Source organism: Mustela erminea, chromosome 2 (assembly GCF_009829155.1).
Source record: "Mustela erminea isolate mMusErm1 chromosome 2, mMusErm1.Pri, whole genome shotgun sequence".
Classification (NCBI taxonomy): domain Eukaryota; kingdom Metazoa; phylum Chordata; class Mammalia; order Carnivora; family Mustelidae; genus Mustela; species Mustela erminea.
Window position 1 is genome coordinate 79,265,473 of NC_045615.1, and position 16,926 is coordinate 79,282,398.

Here is a 16,926-nt window from a genome sequence, read left to right on the forward strand (position 1 = left end):
TCCATTGAAGGGCATCTTGGTTCTTTCCACAGTTTGACAACTGTGGCCATTGCTGCTATGAACGTTGGGGTACAGATGGCTCTTCTTTTCACTACATCTGTATCTTTGGGGTAAACACCTAGTAGTGCAATTGCAGGATCATAGGGAAACTCTATTTTTAATTTCTTAAGGAATCTTTTTCTTAAGGAATCTAATTTTCTTAAGAAATCTTAAGGAATTTCTTAAGGAATTTGCCAAAGTGACTGCACCAACTTGCATTCCCACCAATGGTGTAAGAGGGTTCCCCTTTCTCTACATCCTCTCCGACACACATTGGTTACTGTTTTGTTAATTTTGGCCATTCTAACTGGTGTAAAGTAGTATCTCATTGTGGTTTTGAATTGCATCTCCCTGATGGATAGTGGTAGTGAACATTTTTTCATGTGTCTATTAGCTATTTGTATGTCTTCATTGGAGAAGTGTCTGTTCATGTCTTCTGCCCATTTTTTGATATGATTATCTGTTTTGTGTGTGTTGAGTTTGAGGAGTTCTTTACAGATCCTGGATATCAGCCCTTTGTATGGTCATTTGTGAATATCTTCTCCCATTCCATGGGTTGCCTCTTTGTTTTGTTGACTGTTTCCTTTGCTGTGCAAAAGCTTCTGATCTTGATGAAGTCCCCAAAATTTATTTTCACTTTTGTCTCCTTTGCCTTTGGAGACATATCTTGAAAGAAGTTGCTGTGGCCAATGTTGAAGAGGTTACTGGTGGCAGTACCTTTTAGGGCTGGGGCAAGTTTCTCCAGAAGCCTGCATATACTCTGAATCAGTGCCCAATATATGATGTTGTTTCTTGAATAGCCAGGATTCATGGGTCCAGTAATCAAGGGATGGAAATGGGGGTTGCACCACTTACTATTACACCTAGTGACCCACTAGAAAAGATTTTGCTTCCTATTTCTACAACTTTATGCTTTGCTGGCCTAGAGTTTTTGGTTCCAGGGGGATGAATGCTTCCACCAGGAGACACAACAATGGTGCCACTGAACTATAAGTTAAGACTGCTGTCCAGACACTTTGGGCTTTTGATTCCTTTGAATCAACAGGCAAGGAAGGGAGCTATTATGGTGGCTAGGATGAAGGATCCTGACCATGAAGGGAAAATTGGACTGCTACTCCATAATGGAAGCAAGGAAAAGTATACCTGGGAAACAGGGAATCCCTAAGGGCATCTCTTAGTAATACTATGCCTTATGATTAAGGTCAATGGAAAACTACAACAACCCAATCTATGCAGGGCAACTAATAGTCTAGACCCTTCAGGTTTACCCCACCAACTGAAGAACCATGATCAGCTGAGGTGCTTATGGAAGGCAAAGGGGGTACAGATGGATTGGTGGCAGAAGGTAGTTATAAATACCAGCTACTACCTGTTTTCTTTTCTTTTCTTATTTCCTTATTATGTAATATAAAATTACTGATTTTATATCATAATATTTAAGTATTGTTAATTTTATATCATGGTATTAAGTTATAAGACATCAAGGGAAGAGTAAACATCACTCGAAGAATTACCTCCTCTTTTAGGGAAAAATGTGTGTTTTTCTTTGCATGTAGGACAGTTTATGATCTTGTTATTATCTTTATTTGGAGATTAAGTATGGTTTAAGGAGATGTAGATAGGTGCCAAGCTGACAAGGGATGGACTTGTGATGGTTAATTTTATGTGTTAACTTGACTGGCTACGAGGTGCCCAGATGAAACATTATTTCTGTCTTTGTGAGAGTGTTTCCAGATGAGATTAGCACTAGAATCAGTGGACTCACTAAAGTAGATTGCCTTCCCCACTGTTGGTGGGCATCATCTAACCCCTTGGGGGCCTGAATAGAACAATAGATTTAAGAAATTTGTTCCTTTTCTTCCCTGCTTCATTTAGTTGAGCTGGGCCATCTCACCTCCTTTCTGGCTCTTGGACTGGGATTCACACCATCAGCTCTTCTGGTTTTAGTTTCTCTCAGGCTTTCAGACTGGGAGTAAATTACATCATCAGCTTTCTTGAATCTCCAGCTTGTAGGCAGTAGAGCATGGGACTTCTCTGCCTCCATAATCGTATGAGCCAATTCTTCATTACAAGTATCCTTTCTGTAATAAGTATACTTTTAAATAAGTGTATTTTACTAAGTATATATATATCCTACTGGCTCTATTTCTCTGGAGAATCTTGACTAATACACCTTCTAAGTTAAAGAACATGTTTTGGTAACTTCAAGTTCCTACCACTTAGAAAAAATAGGCATAACCTTTATTTTATTTTATTTTATTTTATTTTATTTTATTTTTATTTCCAGCATAACAGTATTCATTATTTTTGCACCACACCCCGTGCTCCATGCAATCCGTGCCCTCTATAATACCCACCACCTGGTACCCCAACCTCCCACCCCCCGTCCCTTCAAAACCCTCAGATTGTTTTTCAGAGTCCATAGTCTCTCATGGTTCACCTCCCCTTCCATAACCTTTATTAAGCCTCTTTGTATTTCAGTAGCAGCATATACCACACTTGGAAATATTACTCTGATCCACTTGTTGGATAATGTGGAAGACTTCCAATTTTGAGTGGGGTACGGAAAAAATAAAGGCTCTAGAGTCTGTCCAGGCTATAGTACCAGAAGTCCTGCTTCTTGGGTCTTCTGACCAAGTAGATCCCATAGTTCTAGAGGAATAGGTGGTAAGATACTACATGGAATCTCTGGCAAGATCTAATAGAAGAATCACAGTGTAGAACGCAAGTTTCCAGAGCAGCCATTTACAGCTGAGTACTACATCATTTACAAAGCAGCTCCTGATCTGCTACTGTTCCTCATAGCTATTGGTCATATGAACATGGAACACCAACTGATTACATGACCAGAACGGCCCAACATGTGGTGGGTGTATTCAGACCCACTAGGTGATAAATTTGGGTGGGCCCAACAGCAATCAGTCCTACAATGGAAATGGTATAACCAGAAGCAGGTATCAGCAAGTCCTGAGGGCACAAATAATTCTGACAAATAGGTGGCTCAAACCCTCATGTCTCTATGGCACAAATGCTTCTTCCTCAGTTTATGCCTAGAGCCTTGTGACTAGCTGCTGGAGGAGGAAAAAATACGGAGCTTTGTTTACAGACAGGTCTACTCAGTAGGATGTTTCTGTAAATATCATTCATGAGTGGCCCAGAAGACCAGTGGTAGAAAGAAATTCTTCCAGTAGGCAGGGCCTTGGGCAAGGTAGCTGGTTATCCACTTTGTCTGGAAGGAAAAGTGGACCAATGTAAGGACATATTCAAACTCCGGGGTAGTGGAGACTGGTTTAGCTATTTAGTCAGGTATCTGAAAGCAGCAAGATTGGAAGATTAAGGACAAGAGGATGGATTGATTAGAGGCAGCTTGGATGGACTTATAGGAGTGGGCACAAAGTATTGTTACTTTTCTATTGCATGTTAATGCCCATGAGACACCAGCCATGGTAGATCAAGTGAACAGGGTGACTTATCCAGTAGATGCCATCCATCTTTTGTTTTTGGCTACCCTGGAGTGTTGTCTTTGGCTACCAAAATGAGTGGGGTGTAACATGGTGGCAGAAACAAAAGGGATATGTTCTTATAGCTATTCTGGCTGAATGTGCAACTTATCAGCAGCAGAGATCCCTAATATAATATGATGCTGAACCCCCAGTGTAATACTATTCCTCCAAGAGACCAACAAACCACTTAGTGGCAAATTATTTACATTGGACACTTCCTGTCATGGAGAGAGCAGTGATTTTTCACGACTAGGATCTACATGTATTCATAGTTATGGATTTTCTTTCCTGCTTGTAGTTCTTGGCTTCCCTGCTATCCAAGGGCTCACAGAGTATCTGACTTATCTACATGAGATCTAACATAACATTTCTTTGAAACAAAGGATCTACCTTACTGCAAAGGAGGTATAGCAGTGGATAAATGAGGATAGGATCCTGTCATATTACAAGTTCCATCCTACAGAAACTGATAAAGCTTTGTGATAGTCTTTTGCAGGCATAGGTAAGGCATCAGCTTGGAAATTATACCCTGTGAGTCCGGGACACTGTCCTTCAGGATGGACTATATATGTGATGGTTAATATTCTGTGTCAATTTGTCTAGGCCATGGATTCCAGATATTTGGTCAAATATTATTTTGGAATGTCTCCGTGAGGATGTTATTAGATGAGATTGAAATTTGAATTGGTAAATTTTGAGTGAAAACAGATTGCCTTGCATAATGTAGGTGAGCCTCATCCAGTCAGTGGAGGGCCAAGTAGAACAAGTCAGCTCTTTGAAAGATTCCAGAGCAATAAACCATGTTGACTATTCTTTCTGAGTAGCTTTATCCTTTTTCAGGTCACAGAACCCTTTAAAAATCTGATAAAAGTGCTAGATGTTCTCACTAGTAAATTGTATATGTGAATCATACACAGTTTATTTTGTGTATAAATTCAGGATGGATACTCAGAGAAATCCTTTATTAATCTGCCAGGTTAAAAACCTCTTGTCTGGGGGTGCCTGGGTGGCTCAGTGGGTTAAGCCACTGCCTTCGGCTCAGGTCATGATCCCAGGGTTCTGGGATCGAGCCCCGCATCAGGCTCTCTGCTCAGCAGGAAGCATGCTTCCTCCTCTCTCTCTCTGCCTGCCTCTCTGCCTACTGCCTACTTGTGATCTCTCTCTCTGTCAAATAAATAAATAAAATCTTTAAAAAAAAAAAAAAAAAAAACCTCTTGTCTGTATCTTCAGCAAAGGAAGGCCCTGGTTTTGTTATGAAAGCCAAGATATCCACAAGAAGTCAACAGATGGAATCAGTTAACACTGTAGTATCAAGGTTTGGATAAAGACGTAAGTCTCCCCCCCAGATCATCCTATTTAATCTTCCACAAGACAGAAATTTAAAATGTGCCAGAAATATTTTATTTGACTTTATAAGTAGTCACTAAGAGGCCTAAACAGCATTAAGTTTACCATCAATGGAATGCTTCGAGTCTGCTTAGTTTCAGAGCTGTTTTTTTTCCCTTTTTTTTTTTCCCTTTTTTTTTTTTTTTAGGGAAAGAGGGAGAAAGAGAGCATATGCAGGGAAGGGCAGAGGGAGAGAGAATCTTAACCAGGCTCCAAGCCCAGCACAGAACCTAATGAAGGGCTTGATTCCATGACCCTAAGATTATGGCCTGAACCAAAATCAAGAATCGGTTGCTTAACCAATTGAGCCACTCAGGTGCCTCTCAGAACTGTTTTCTTATCCAACATGTCCCTTCTTAAATGTCATTCAGGGAAGAAGTGCTTAAGCATCCAATATCTGAAGATATTCCATATTGGCTATCATAATAGTCTCTTAATTTCCTTTTTACCATATTTGACACTAGCAACGGTATTACTGGTTGATTTACCTGTGTTTGTTGACTGTCTCACCATAGAGTTTAAACTCACTTGAGGAAAAGACCGTTTACTTTACATATCACTGCATCCTTAGTGCATTGTATAGTGCCATACATAAGTTAGGAGCTAAAAAATATGTGTTAAATGAATGAATAACACATTTGCAGAGTTCATGGGAAGACTCAAGCTTATGTAATTTTCTCGAATGAGTACTTAGGAAACTCTCTGGGTCATTAATTGTGTTTGTAATAAATTCTTTTCTTCATGATGATGAAGATGTTAATGTCAGCTGCCTTTGCAGCTGCTGGGTGGTAAGCTGAAGTGGGTTGACCAGAAGAAATAAAAGGACATGCTAAAGCATCGTTTCAAACAATATCCTTTAATCTCTGACTATTGGGAAGACCAGCCATGGATAAACTAGTCTGTGTGCCAGGATACCAAGGGAACTGGCAAACTCTGAGCAAAGTCAGCTTTTGAAGAAAGAAAGTCATGGATAATAACAGATATTGCAAACCATTGTCACAATTGCTATTGAGAGGATGGGCCTGATGTGGATATAGAGTACAAAGTTCTGTTCTCCTCTCACAGGTTTCCAACTAAGGTTTCCAACTAGTCTTTCCGACTAGTCTTGGGAGACAGCCCTGTCAACACCATTAACTTCCAAAGGGAGAGATCATGACGTCAGACTTACTCATTTCTATCTATTTTTTACACAGCTGTAGTTTATCCAAAAATACATAGAGAGACATTTATTGCAATTATTATTAATACCTTTCCCCCAATACTTTAACATTTATTTTATATAAGTAGAAAATCCATACCATGTCAATAAAACTTTTTTCACATGTCTTATGTTACATGGTAAGTCACAGTTTATTATTTGTTGGAATGTTCATCTTGAGCATTAGGACACATGCATATTTCTTGCTGTTTGCAATTTTAAACAGAACAAAACCTAAATTAAAAAAAATTTAGAAAAAAATTAAAAAAAAATTAACACATGCTTGTAAAACCCACCCTACACTTTTGTAACCAAGTGAGTACCAATAATCTTATGAACATGCATACACAAAGAAAAGAATAAGAGAAAGAAAGACACTTGGCTTAGCATTTCTTGTTTCATTTTGCCCTGACTTGATTCTTTCCCTGGCCCACAACTAGGACTGGAAAGTAGTGGCTTCTTATAGCTGAGGTTAAGTTTATAGCTTTTATTTCCTGCTTCAACCATAAGCAAGATATACAAAGGGTATGTTTGGGAGGACTTGTTTTTTAATGTCTTGTTTTTAGCCCAATGTTTCAGTACTCTGGGGTTATGGAGGAGTCTGGGCAATCCCTAGTGCATTGTACAGTGCACTAGAAAACAGCTCAGTGCAGAGAAACTTTGATGGTGAGGTTACACGTGCATGAAGTTATTTTCATGGAGTAGGAGGCAAATTCTCAAGATAATCTAGTTTGTGAGATACAGGTATTTTTAGGATATTTTCATAGCCAGCTTCATACCATAATTAGTCCCAGAGTCGGAGTATACTGGAAACCTCTAAGCTATGGGCAAAGATTGAGTTAGGTGTGAAGGTAAGCTGGGCTTACCTTGCTCTCTACTGTGTAGTTAAAAACAAAAAGGGGGCACAGAGAGAGTACTTGTTCTCTCCCTTTCTTCACCCACTGAATTTTCATTTCCCCTTCCACTACCCCAGAGGCCTAATAATGGACTCCAACATCCCGTATTCAACAGAGCTTTAAAAATCCACACGGAGTCCAAAACTAGTAGGAATTGGGGTTTGCTTTCTTTCGGGTTTAATGGGACTTTCTAGGTTCAGGGTCCTTTGTCCTTAAACCGCAGGATCAGGAAGGTGAATTCCCCTGGGGGAGAGTGGCTCTGTGAGTTGATTAGCACCATTTGGCTGCTTCCTTGGTCTCTTCTGCTCAGGTATTAGTTGTTCAGACAGCTGCGCGTCTGCCCTGCTCCCCAAGTCCCTCGTTTCATTTTAATGTGAGCCAGTGAGGCAAAGTCCCCAGCCTGGCCTGTCAAAACTTGATAGCTCTGTAAACATGGAAATCTTTGTTGCCATAACACCAGGAAAAATAATATGGGATCCTGCATATAAATATAGTGGAGGCCTTGGGAAATGGGAGCATTTCTAAACGACTTGAAGCTCTGTCATGGCATAATCTCTTATAAATAAATGTCAACGTGGTGGCTGAATGCAGACTGGATTTTTGCCTGCCTATGGTGCTCAGCCTTCTAGACAACAGTTATGCTAAGGGATTATCTTTTAACATAGTGCAGTTATCTCCTTTGTTTGTTTTCTTTTTTCATTATTCACATAAGCCAAGGGAAATGAAAAGCATCTTATTTCAGGCAAAAGGGCCTGTGAATGATTAACTCTGGTTCCATGCATTGGGACTTCGCATAGCAACCCCTTGGCTTACAACTAGAGAAAGACTCAAGGCAGCAAGAGCAGCCCAGGGACTGGAGACGAACATGCTCAAAAGGAGGTGGTGAGGAACAGATTGAGTCGAAGCATTGTGTGTAGGAGTAGAATTCTCTGTAGCTGGCTTATTTAATTTTGCATTGGTTTTATTGCACTTTTCTTGGTGGAGGTGTGTTTTGCTGACCTTTACTTCACATTTACTCTTGCATTTGGAGTACACTTGAGGATACAAGTGAAACTTGGCCCTGATTAGGGCTTAATCTGGTTTAGGCCACCATATTGTATGTTTTCTCCCCAACACGATCCAAAACTAGACTAACACTGGCTAAATTTTACAGTAAGATGTGGAATTAATGTCATGGCCTTAAGTTTTAATTTTAGCTCAACGAAATTTTAGTTGGTAAATTTTGGCACTCTTGTGATGATCTATAGTACAAAGCATTACACGAACGGAAGAGAAGCAAATGGTGTGATTATATGGTTTCAATTAGGAGGATATGAGTCTGTAAAGAACCCAGACTGTGCAATATGAAGGATGAAATCAAGACCAATTCTGTATCTTTTATGGACATTGGGTGCTTAAACATTTATATAACAGGGTCCATTTTCATGGAAAAACAAAACCTGCGTTAAAAGACTCAGAAGAAAATGAAATGTAGGCTAAAGACAGAAGAAACATTGGAGAATTTTGGAAAATGCATATAGTTATAATGGAGCCAAAATATTTAGGACACTTAAATTTAGACTGCAAGTCAATCCAGATGTTTATTTATTAACATTAATAATGTTTCCAGTCTTGTTATAGAATACCAAATCCCGGGGGGTTCCACTTCTGAGTTTAAAGACAAATGCATGGTCTTTATTCTTTTCCAGTTCTGTTTTAATTTTAGGAGTTTTCTATAGCCATGATTTTCTTGTAAAATTGTTTGCAAAATCTTGAGTAGCTCCTGATGCCTAGCAGAAAGTCCGAGTGAAACATTGGGTCTAGCAAAGCTTTCCCCCTTCTGCATTTCTCTTCTTGCTTCCATGGCAATAAAGAAAGAAACTTGGCATAAGAATATAATCCGTTCCTGCCTGTTTCTCATCTGAAGTCGTAAACCTCTGCCATCCCACCCAAGACTAGAATTTCAGCTGGCATGAAACAGCTGTCTGCTTACAGGTTTATTCCGGTAGTAACCAAAGACAAAACTATTTTAATTGAAGGCCCTAGGCTGTTCTCCAAACCCTCACAAACTTTGGGTCGTTCCCAAGAGGAAACCATTGAGGAAAAGGTACACATTACACCCTTTCTTATAGTTTTGACACACTGTATGTTTATGAAGTTGAGAACATTTTACCTTCTAATTTTTCTGGATAGGATGCCTTAGAGTAATGGAAGAGGTCACAAATTCAAAAGCCTAAGGGCTCAGGCACACCAGCTTTGTTAGTGGAGAGTAGACTGTGGTGTATGGGAAAGGGAGTGTCTTGTCTCAAGGGGCATCTGCTGCTCAGCTTCCCTCACAGTTATCATGTGGTGGTGTGGAAACCTGGGGTGGCCAGATATGCTGGTTTTTCAGTAGGAGTTCCTGATCCCGATTTTATGTGAATTCTGTATAATCTTAAATGTTGGCAATTAATTTGAAGGCAAGCCAAACTTTGTGAAGGTCAATCAAAACATGGCTCTTAAGTGTTTGGGCCTGCCGGTATCCCCCAGGCTTTGCTCCTGATTCACTGCAGGTAGACTTTGCATATTTCAGCTTTGTAGGTTCTAAAACTGTCAGGTGATATAATTTATTTACACATTTCACTTTTTATTCTAGGTAGTGCAGCATAAAGAAGAGAACTCAAGTTTCAGAGTCAGGAAGACGTACTTTTACTAGTTCCAGATTTTTAACAAATTGTAACCTGTACCACCTTAATCTCTTGAAGCCTCTCTTACAACATGTGGAAATGAAAACCTAGTTTACAGGGCCTTTGGAGGATTAAATATATTGCTCTCCATATAAAACATGCTTTGCCTGGCCCATAGGTGCTCTTCACATGGGTCATGTGATCACTACCAGCAGGTGATCCACTTTGGAAGACACAAGGCCTCCATCCAAATGGGTTTCTCTCAGAATAGGGAGAAGGTTTTCTCTGAAGGTCTAATATGGTATGCAATACAAATAAATTGTATCCCGAGAATCACCTCGAAGTCCTTAAGGAATCTGAGAATTTTAGAAACAGAAAAGGCCTTGAGGAGACAGAAACTTCAACAGCTAAAGATGAATGGAATCACCAGTTTTATTGTACATATTAATATCTGAAACCATGGCAAATGAATTCTTTCCCTGAAATGCAGGATGACATGTAAAGAACATGACTTGTTATAAAAATAAAACCAAAGACCGTATCCAGAACAATGTTGTAAAGTGAAAGAATGTAGGTTAATTTTTTTCCTCTTAATTTCTGTGGGATTATTTACTTGGCAACGAATTGATGAATGTTACTAGACTATTCCCTTATTTTGTATCTGGGTAGGTCTGCTGTTAGGGAGATTTCTTCTCCCTTAGCTTTCAGTCCATGATCTCTGCATGATGGTGGCAAGGGGCTACACAACCAATTGGGGTGCATAAATTTGTGTTTGAGAATATAACTGATATATTCTCCTTGCTTTCTCTTCAAAATTAGGTGCAAGTTAAAGCTTCAACATTCAAAGGAAGAAGCCTCCTTCCTTCCCTTTCTTGGAATAGCTGCAAGTAATAACAAAACAAAACAAAACATTCAGTCTTACATAGTTCAGTGGTAAAAACAAAACAGAGTAGTCATGTAATATGGTTCAATGTATCTGGTGCCTTTCACATGACATATCCTCTTGCTTGATAAGGACTCTTTGGCAGGATGATAGGGAGTGGTGTCCTTGTGTGATGGATTATTTGAAGTGTTTGTCTATGAGCCCTTGATATATTTACTGACAAAACTCTCTTATTCCTAAAACTTAATGGCATGTGGTCCTGGTCATACAGGAGTCTCAAAGACTCTCACTGACATTTAAGGGTTGTGAGTAGTAATAATAATAATATTGACATCTACCATGAGAGGGGAATTATGTTAGATGCTTCAGGGACATTGTTTATAATCCTCATCTCCCATTATGTCGATCTCTCTCTCCATTTTACAAAGGGATACATTGAGTCTCAGGCATAAAGGGCTTCCTCTGATCACATAGATGGTTAGATCAGAATATGATTAAACCAGGTTTGTTGCTTTAGGCTGTCTACTCTATACTTCCTCAAGTATTTTAGGAAATAACTTGCCCCACTTTGGGGAAATCTAAGTCACCTAGAAATTATCGGCAATGTCAGTGAAATGCCAATAGAGTGCAGTTAACTATTTATCGTTTTATGGCAGTCAGGGGTGCCTGAGGAATGCTACACATATGGAGGGGAGCGGGTGAAGGGGGGGGTGCAAGGCGCCAGCTTTTGCTTTGTCCTCAGCCAGCCTCCTGCTCCTTCAGTCAGAACCCCTAGCAATCTATCAACAAAGCCAGAAATAGGACAAGCTCACTTGACACATATTATAGCATTACTTAGGATCCCTTGCTATTTCTTTCTTTTTTTTTTTTTTTAAGATTTTATTTATTTATTTGACAGAGAGAGATCACAAGCAGGCAGAGAGGCAGGAGAGAAAGAGAGGGGAGGAAGCAGGCTCCCTGATGAGCAGAGAGCCCGATGCGGGACTCGATTCCAGGACCCTGAGACCATGACCTGAGCCGAAGGCAGCGGCTTAACCCACTGAGCCACCCAGGCGCCCTCCCTTGCTATTTCTTAGAAGGAAATTCTCTCTCTTTTACTTACTATGTTAACAACAAAGAAAGCGATTGAAGAAAAAAATGAGGGGGATAAGGAATAGAATAATGAAAAATGGGGCTGACAAACACATAAAGAAATTAGCCCTTCCTCCCCTTTTTTTTCTCTCATAAACTCGGTCTCCCAAAATGAATGACGAACTAGTAAGTTAGACTGTAAAAAATGTCAAAGACTAACAGTGTCTGACATTCTATAAACAACAGTGGTTATTTAGTAAATGTTTGTGAGCAAGTGAGGTCCTTGGTAATTTTCTTTGCTTTAATTCTTTCTGGAGACTGTTTCCTCCAAGTATTTTTTTTTTTTTTTTTCAATCCTGGTTCAGCCATCTCCATCTTAAAAAGACTGTTAGATGCTGAATAAATCCAAGGGCCATCCTGGATATAGAAAGAAATCCTCATATATTCTGGGAGATAAATTAGCATGATAAACTACAACATAAAAATGGAGTGTGATGACCCTTTGTTTTCCTTTGGCAAAGGGTATACTATGTTGTTTATTCCTGTGCCCATCAAAAAATGAATTTACTTTTGAACCTCAGGACGGGAGTCCACAGAAGTGGGAAAAAACACATGAAGTGCAGTTCTTTGAAGAGAGGCAACATGAAGGCAAAGCAACATCACAGAAGGCCAATCTTATCACTTACATTTGTTCACAGAGATGAGATTCTAGGCTCCTTACCTTCACTGTGGCTATTGCTATCACTATCCCAAGAATCCTTTAGATTAGTGGTTCTGAGTTCCCCCAGGGTTTCTGAATCTGAGCCCTTAGAGAGAAGGGGAGGTAGAGGCAGACCTTTTTCATTTTAAATGATCCACAGATGGTTCTGGTGTATAACCCAGATGAGACAGCAACTTAGACCCGTTAGGTAGCACTCCAGAGTTCCAGGGTTGGTTTGTTTGTTATTTATTCTGAGGGAAAATGCATGACTATGCTGTGTTTAGATCAGGTACCCAGTTCACAAACAGGAAAGTGCAGCAAAGAGATTCTCAAAAAAAAGTATGAAAGTATACTTTCCTTCAACATACTATGTATGATTTATAAACTGGATGTGATAAAGTAGAAATAGAATCTTTAAAAAATCAGATCTAATTAAGATAAAAAAATCCTAATATAGTGAGATCCCTGATCAGAATTCACTGATCAGATCCCTGATCAGAATTCACTATGCAATGTCACTGGTTTGACCCTGATGATATTCTATACAGGAGGCTAGAGATGTTGGCATCCGAGTTATGAAGAAACGTGAAGGTTTTGGAGAAGATGAAAATTCGAGAGAGAAGAAGGGACAGAGAAGAGAAGGGGGAGCTCCAGTATGAACTAATGCAAAGTGAATATACCTCTATTGAAAAGTAGAGGAAAGAAGGTCTGAGGGAACTATAAATGAACCATAAATGTGGGATGCTCTGAAACTGCTGAGGGCATATGACTGGAGAAGGACAATTACGACCTAATGCTGAGAAGTGACCTTAAGCTCAACGTAGGAAAGAACTCAACAATTCCGAGAGACCTGTGGTGGGAAGTGAAAATAGAAGAAACCAGTGAAGATACTGACCACCAGCATCAGGGCTAGGAGGGTTGCCTGTGACAAAAAATGGCATAAGCACTGAGAGGGCTTAGACAAGATTCTGTCAAACCAAAGACCATACATAGGACAATATGCTTGTCACTTCACTCTTGAAGATATAATTTATATCCTAACAATCTCTTTTATTGTAGTAAAAGTAATTGGACACTTGAAAGGACTGTGTGGGCTAGATCCCCTAGACATGCTGGGTGTGGTGAATGGCCAGAGTTGAAGGAAAGAGCAAAGTTCAGAGACACGTCTTTGGAGAAGAAAGCTACCCCCCTTAAAAAAATCATCTGGTGGCTGCTGGAGTATCTGGGAACCTGACCAAGAAAACCATGGATCAGAGCAGGTAATGTTGCAGACTAGAACAACAAATTAAAGAGCTTAGAGGACAGAAATAAGAAAATATGTTAGTGACATTTTGAGGAAGAAGCTTGAGAGAACTTGATGGAGATAATTCATAATAGAAGGCTGAAGTAACTCAAGAGCAAGGGCAGATTATCAATGGAAGTCAGGAAAGGAACATAGAGGAAAACACGTGGGAGAAGGGAAAGCTGAGTGTGGGGCTTAATGCCCAGGAACACCCAAAGGGCTAATCAGAGACTCCTTGAAAGAGTAATTCAGGGACTTGTTGGCTGAGGTGGTGATCCTGAGCTGCTCAGATCTGCAGTGATATAGAAAGCCCAGGGTGACCAAATGGGTAAAAATCCCCTACGACTCCTTCTGGAATCTCAGAGCGAAGTATCAGCTTGGATCTAGGGAAGGAAGGAGGCCAGACCTGATGGAATCTACAAAAAGGAGCCTTTTGGGAACATAAAATAAAAGTAGTGCAAGAGAGCCCCTTGTGGAACTTTCTGAATACTCAAAACTGTTGCCAAGTAGGGACTATTCTACAACTCAAATTTTAACACAAAGTAGAAGGGTTATGTGCTCAGTTAGCTATCTGCCTGTGTTGGACTATGGTAGAGGAGGGGATAATACTTACGAATACCAGAAAGTAAAAGGCTATAACCCAAAGGATGTAGTTCTTGGAAGAGAAAACTTCTCCTTACTGACTAAGAGATGATCATGTTAATTAACTTAAGTTTAGTGCAAAGAGAGAACCATAATGAAGTCTTTTCTGTGGAGTTATGGTCTTGGAAATAGGAATATTTTAAATGAATTGGTTAAAGAGCACAAGAAATTGCATAATCATTGAAGAAAGGCAATCTATTTAATTTCATATAGGGATATAACATAATTTTTAAAAAAAAATTAGTATGAAATATGCAGAAGTAATATTTGAATTACTGGGGTTTTCCAGTGGAAGGAAGAATTTATATTGAAAATGTCAACTTCACAAAGTGAAGAAAAATTGTTTAGAACTATTCATTGTTACAAGGAGGCACACTCTGAAAAGAGATTATATATGCTGATCAAGAAGAATTTATGGTGATTTGAATCAAGAGGACCCTGTTTCTTGTTCATAAAATGTGCTCAATATGTATTTGTTGAAGGGATAAAATAAAAATATGCTAAGTTTCTAAACAAATTGGTGAATAAATGAAATACATGGTTATATATTCCATTTGGGAAGTCTTTCTCTAAGATGATTAGTTGCATTCCAGGGGATCCCATATTATCATGTATATCCTCTATCTCATCCTATGATATGCTATGCTCTTCTACTAAACCATAAGGTACAGGTACGTAAGGGTAGGAACTAATTCTTATTCTTCATGATAACTCCAGCACTGACCTCAGAAGCTTGAACATAGTAGACATTCAAGAACTGGTTGTATAAATGAATGACATTACTTGAAAGACTACTAGTTTCACACAAATGTTAACTTAGCATTTTACATGATGAAGTAAAATAAGTACTTTTAAAGAAATACTTGGATAATATCTAGGAAGTCCATTATAGAGATACTAAGACAGGAGCAGAAGCACAATTTGAAGTGTTATTACTATAATTTGAGCATATGTTTAGACTGGAAAATAGAATGTTATGATGCAGAGTGAACAATTCCTCTCCTGGAAATGGAATTAAAAGAATTGATGGTGGAGATATGCTTTTTACCAAAAACACAGTAGGAGAGTGTCTTCCCCACCTCCCAACCCCCACATTGTCCAGACTTTCAGATTAAACATGGATTATTTCTTCAAAAAATTTTCCCAGAGGAAAGCCAGCATCTATCTCCCCCTACTGGTGTCATGTTTAGAATGATGTTTGAGTTTTTTTTTCTTTTCTTTTAACTGAGAAATGTTTTAATTAAGATGAATATTTTCATTTGTTATTTGGAAAAATTCTTATACTTAATATAAAGTTTAAGCATCCTACAGTGAAGATTTGTGTTGCAATGAGCTTTACCAAGAACTAGGGTAGAAACTTACCACAGATGAGGAATATTTAAACATTGTTGCTAGTTCATCTGCAGTTACCAGATTTATATGATAGCGGATTATAAGTGGCTGACACAATCACATTTAAAAAGCTTTTTATTATGGGAAAATTCAAGCATGCACAAAAGAGAGAAAATATATAATGAGCTTTCCTGTACCCATTATCTATTTCCAACAAAATCATAGCCAAACTTGTTTCATCATTTACTTCTCTGAGTTCCCACATCCAGATCATTCTGAGGTACAATCCAAGCAATCACTTCATCTGTAAATATTTTGGTATGTACCTAAAAGGTAAAGATGCTTAAAATATCCCTATGATACCATTTTTATCTATTAGTGACAGTTAAATCAGCAAATATCAAGTCAGTATACACATTACCACAATTGTTTTAAAACTGTGATAATTCCTTTCATAGTTTGTTTAAAGTAGGCTTTTAATTAAGTCTATAGATTATAATTATTTGATATGTTCCTTAAGTCTCATGGAATTTATGAGATTCAAGTTTCTTCCTCCATCACTTTTTTTTTTTTTTTTTTTTTTTGGTAACATTTTTGTCAACAAAACTGTGTCATTTGTTCTGAATAGCGTTCCACAATTTGGAATTTGCTGACTGGGTCCCCATGCTGTTGTGTAACACATTCCTCTGTCCCCCGTATTTCCTGTAAATTGGTGGTTAGATCCAGAGGCTTAATTTTATTCAGGTTTGGTTTATTTTGTTGGCGAGGTGCTGTTGTGTACTTCTATCACACAGTGTCTGGCAGTGATCAAAGTTCATTGTCTGGAGTAGAGTTTTCTAGAGCTGCACTTTCCAATAGAAATTTCTGTGGTGATGGACATATTCTGTATTAGTACAATGTTCTATATCGAATCTATATCTGCATATGGTAGTCACTAGACCCATGTGGCTCTTTAATTGTGGCTAGGGTGATTGAGAAACTACAGTTTTAATTTTTAAAATTTTAAATTCATTCAAATTTAAATGTAAATAGCCACATGTGACTAGTAGCTACCCTATTGGGTAGTGTAGCTGTAGACTCATTAATTCATTAAAGGCTGCCAAATGATAATGCCATTATTCTATTATTTTCCAATATTTATTTGTTGTAATATTTTTGTTAAGAGAAATTTCTTCTTATGTTGCTATCATGAGGTTCAGATTCTACAGGAAAAGTTGAAAAATTGCTTAATTCTTCTCTTTTATTTCTCAGTTGTGAAAATAATGAGTTGTAATGAATAAACAGTAATTGGAACTGCTCTCTATAACCTTGAGCTGGTTTTAGGAAAGTTATACCTATGGTAGAGCTGT

At 38.6% G+C, this 16,926-nt stretch overlaps 2 long non-coding RNA genes across 2 annotated transcripts in view; both read left to right on the plus strand.

Moving 5' to 3' along the window:
- Positions 1-16,926, plus strand: part of LOC116584689 — a 168,285-nt gene that overhangs the window by 42,264 nt on the left and 109,095 nt on the right. The window lies entirely within an intron of this gene.
- Positions 5,210-16,926, plus strand: part of LOC116584690 — a 33,627-nt gene continuing 21,910 nt past the window's right edge. The window contains exons 1-2 of the long non-coding RNA XR_004283285.1: positions 5,210-10,554; positions 12,870-13,580. This is a non-coding gene — a long non-coding RNA (uncharacterized LOC116584690). The remainder of the gene's footprint in view (positions 10,555-12,869; positions 13,581-16,926) is intronic.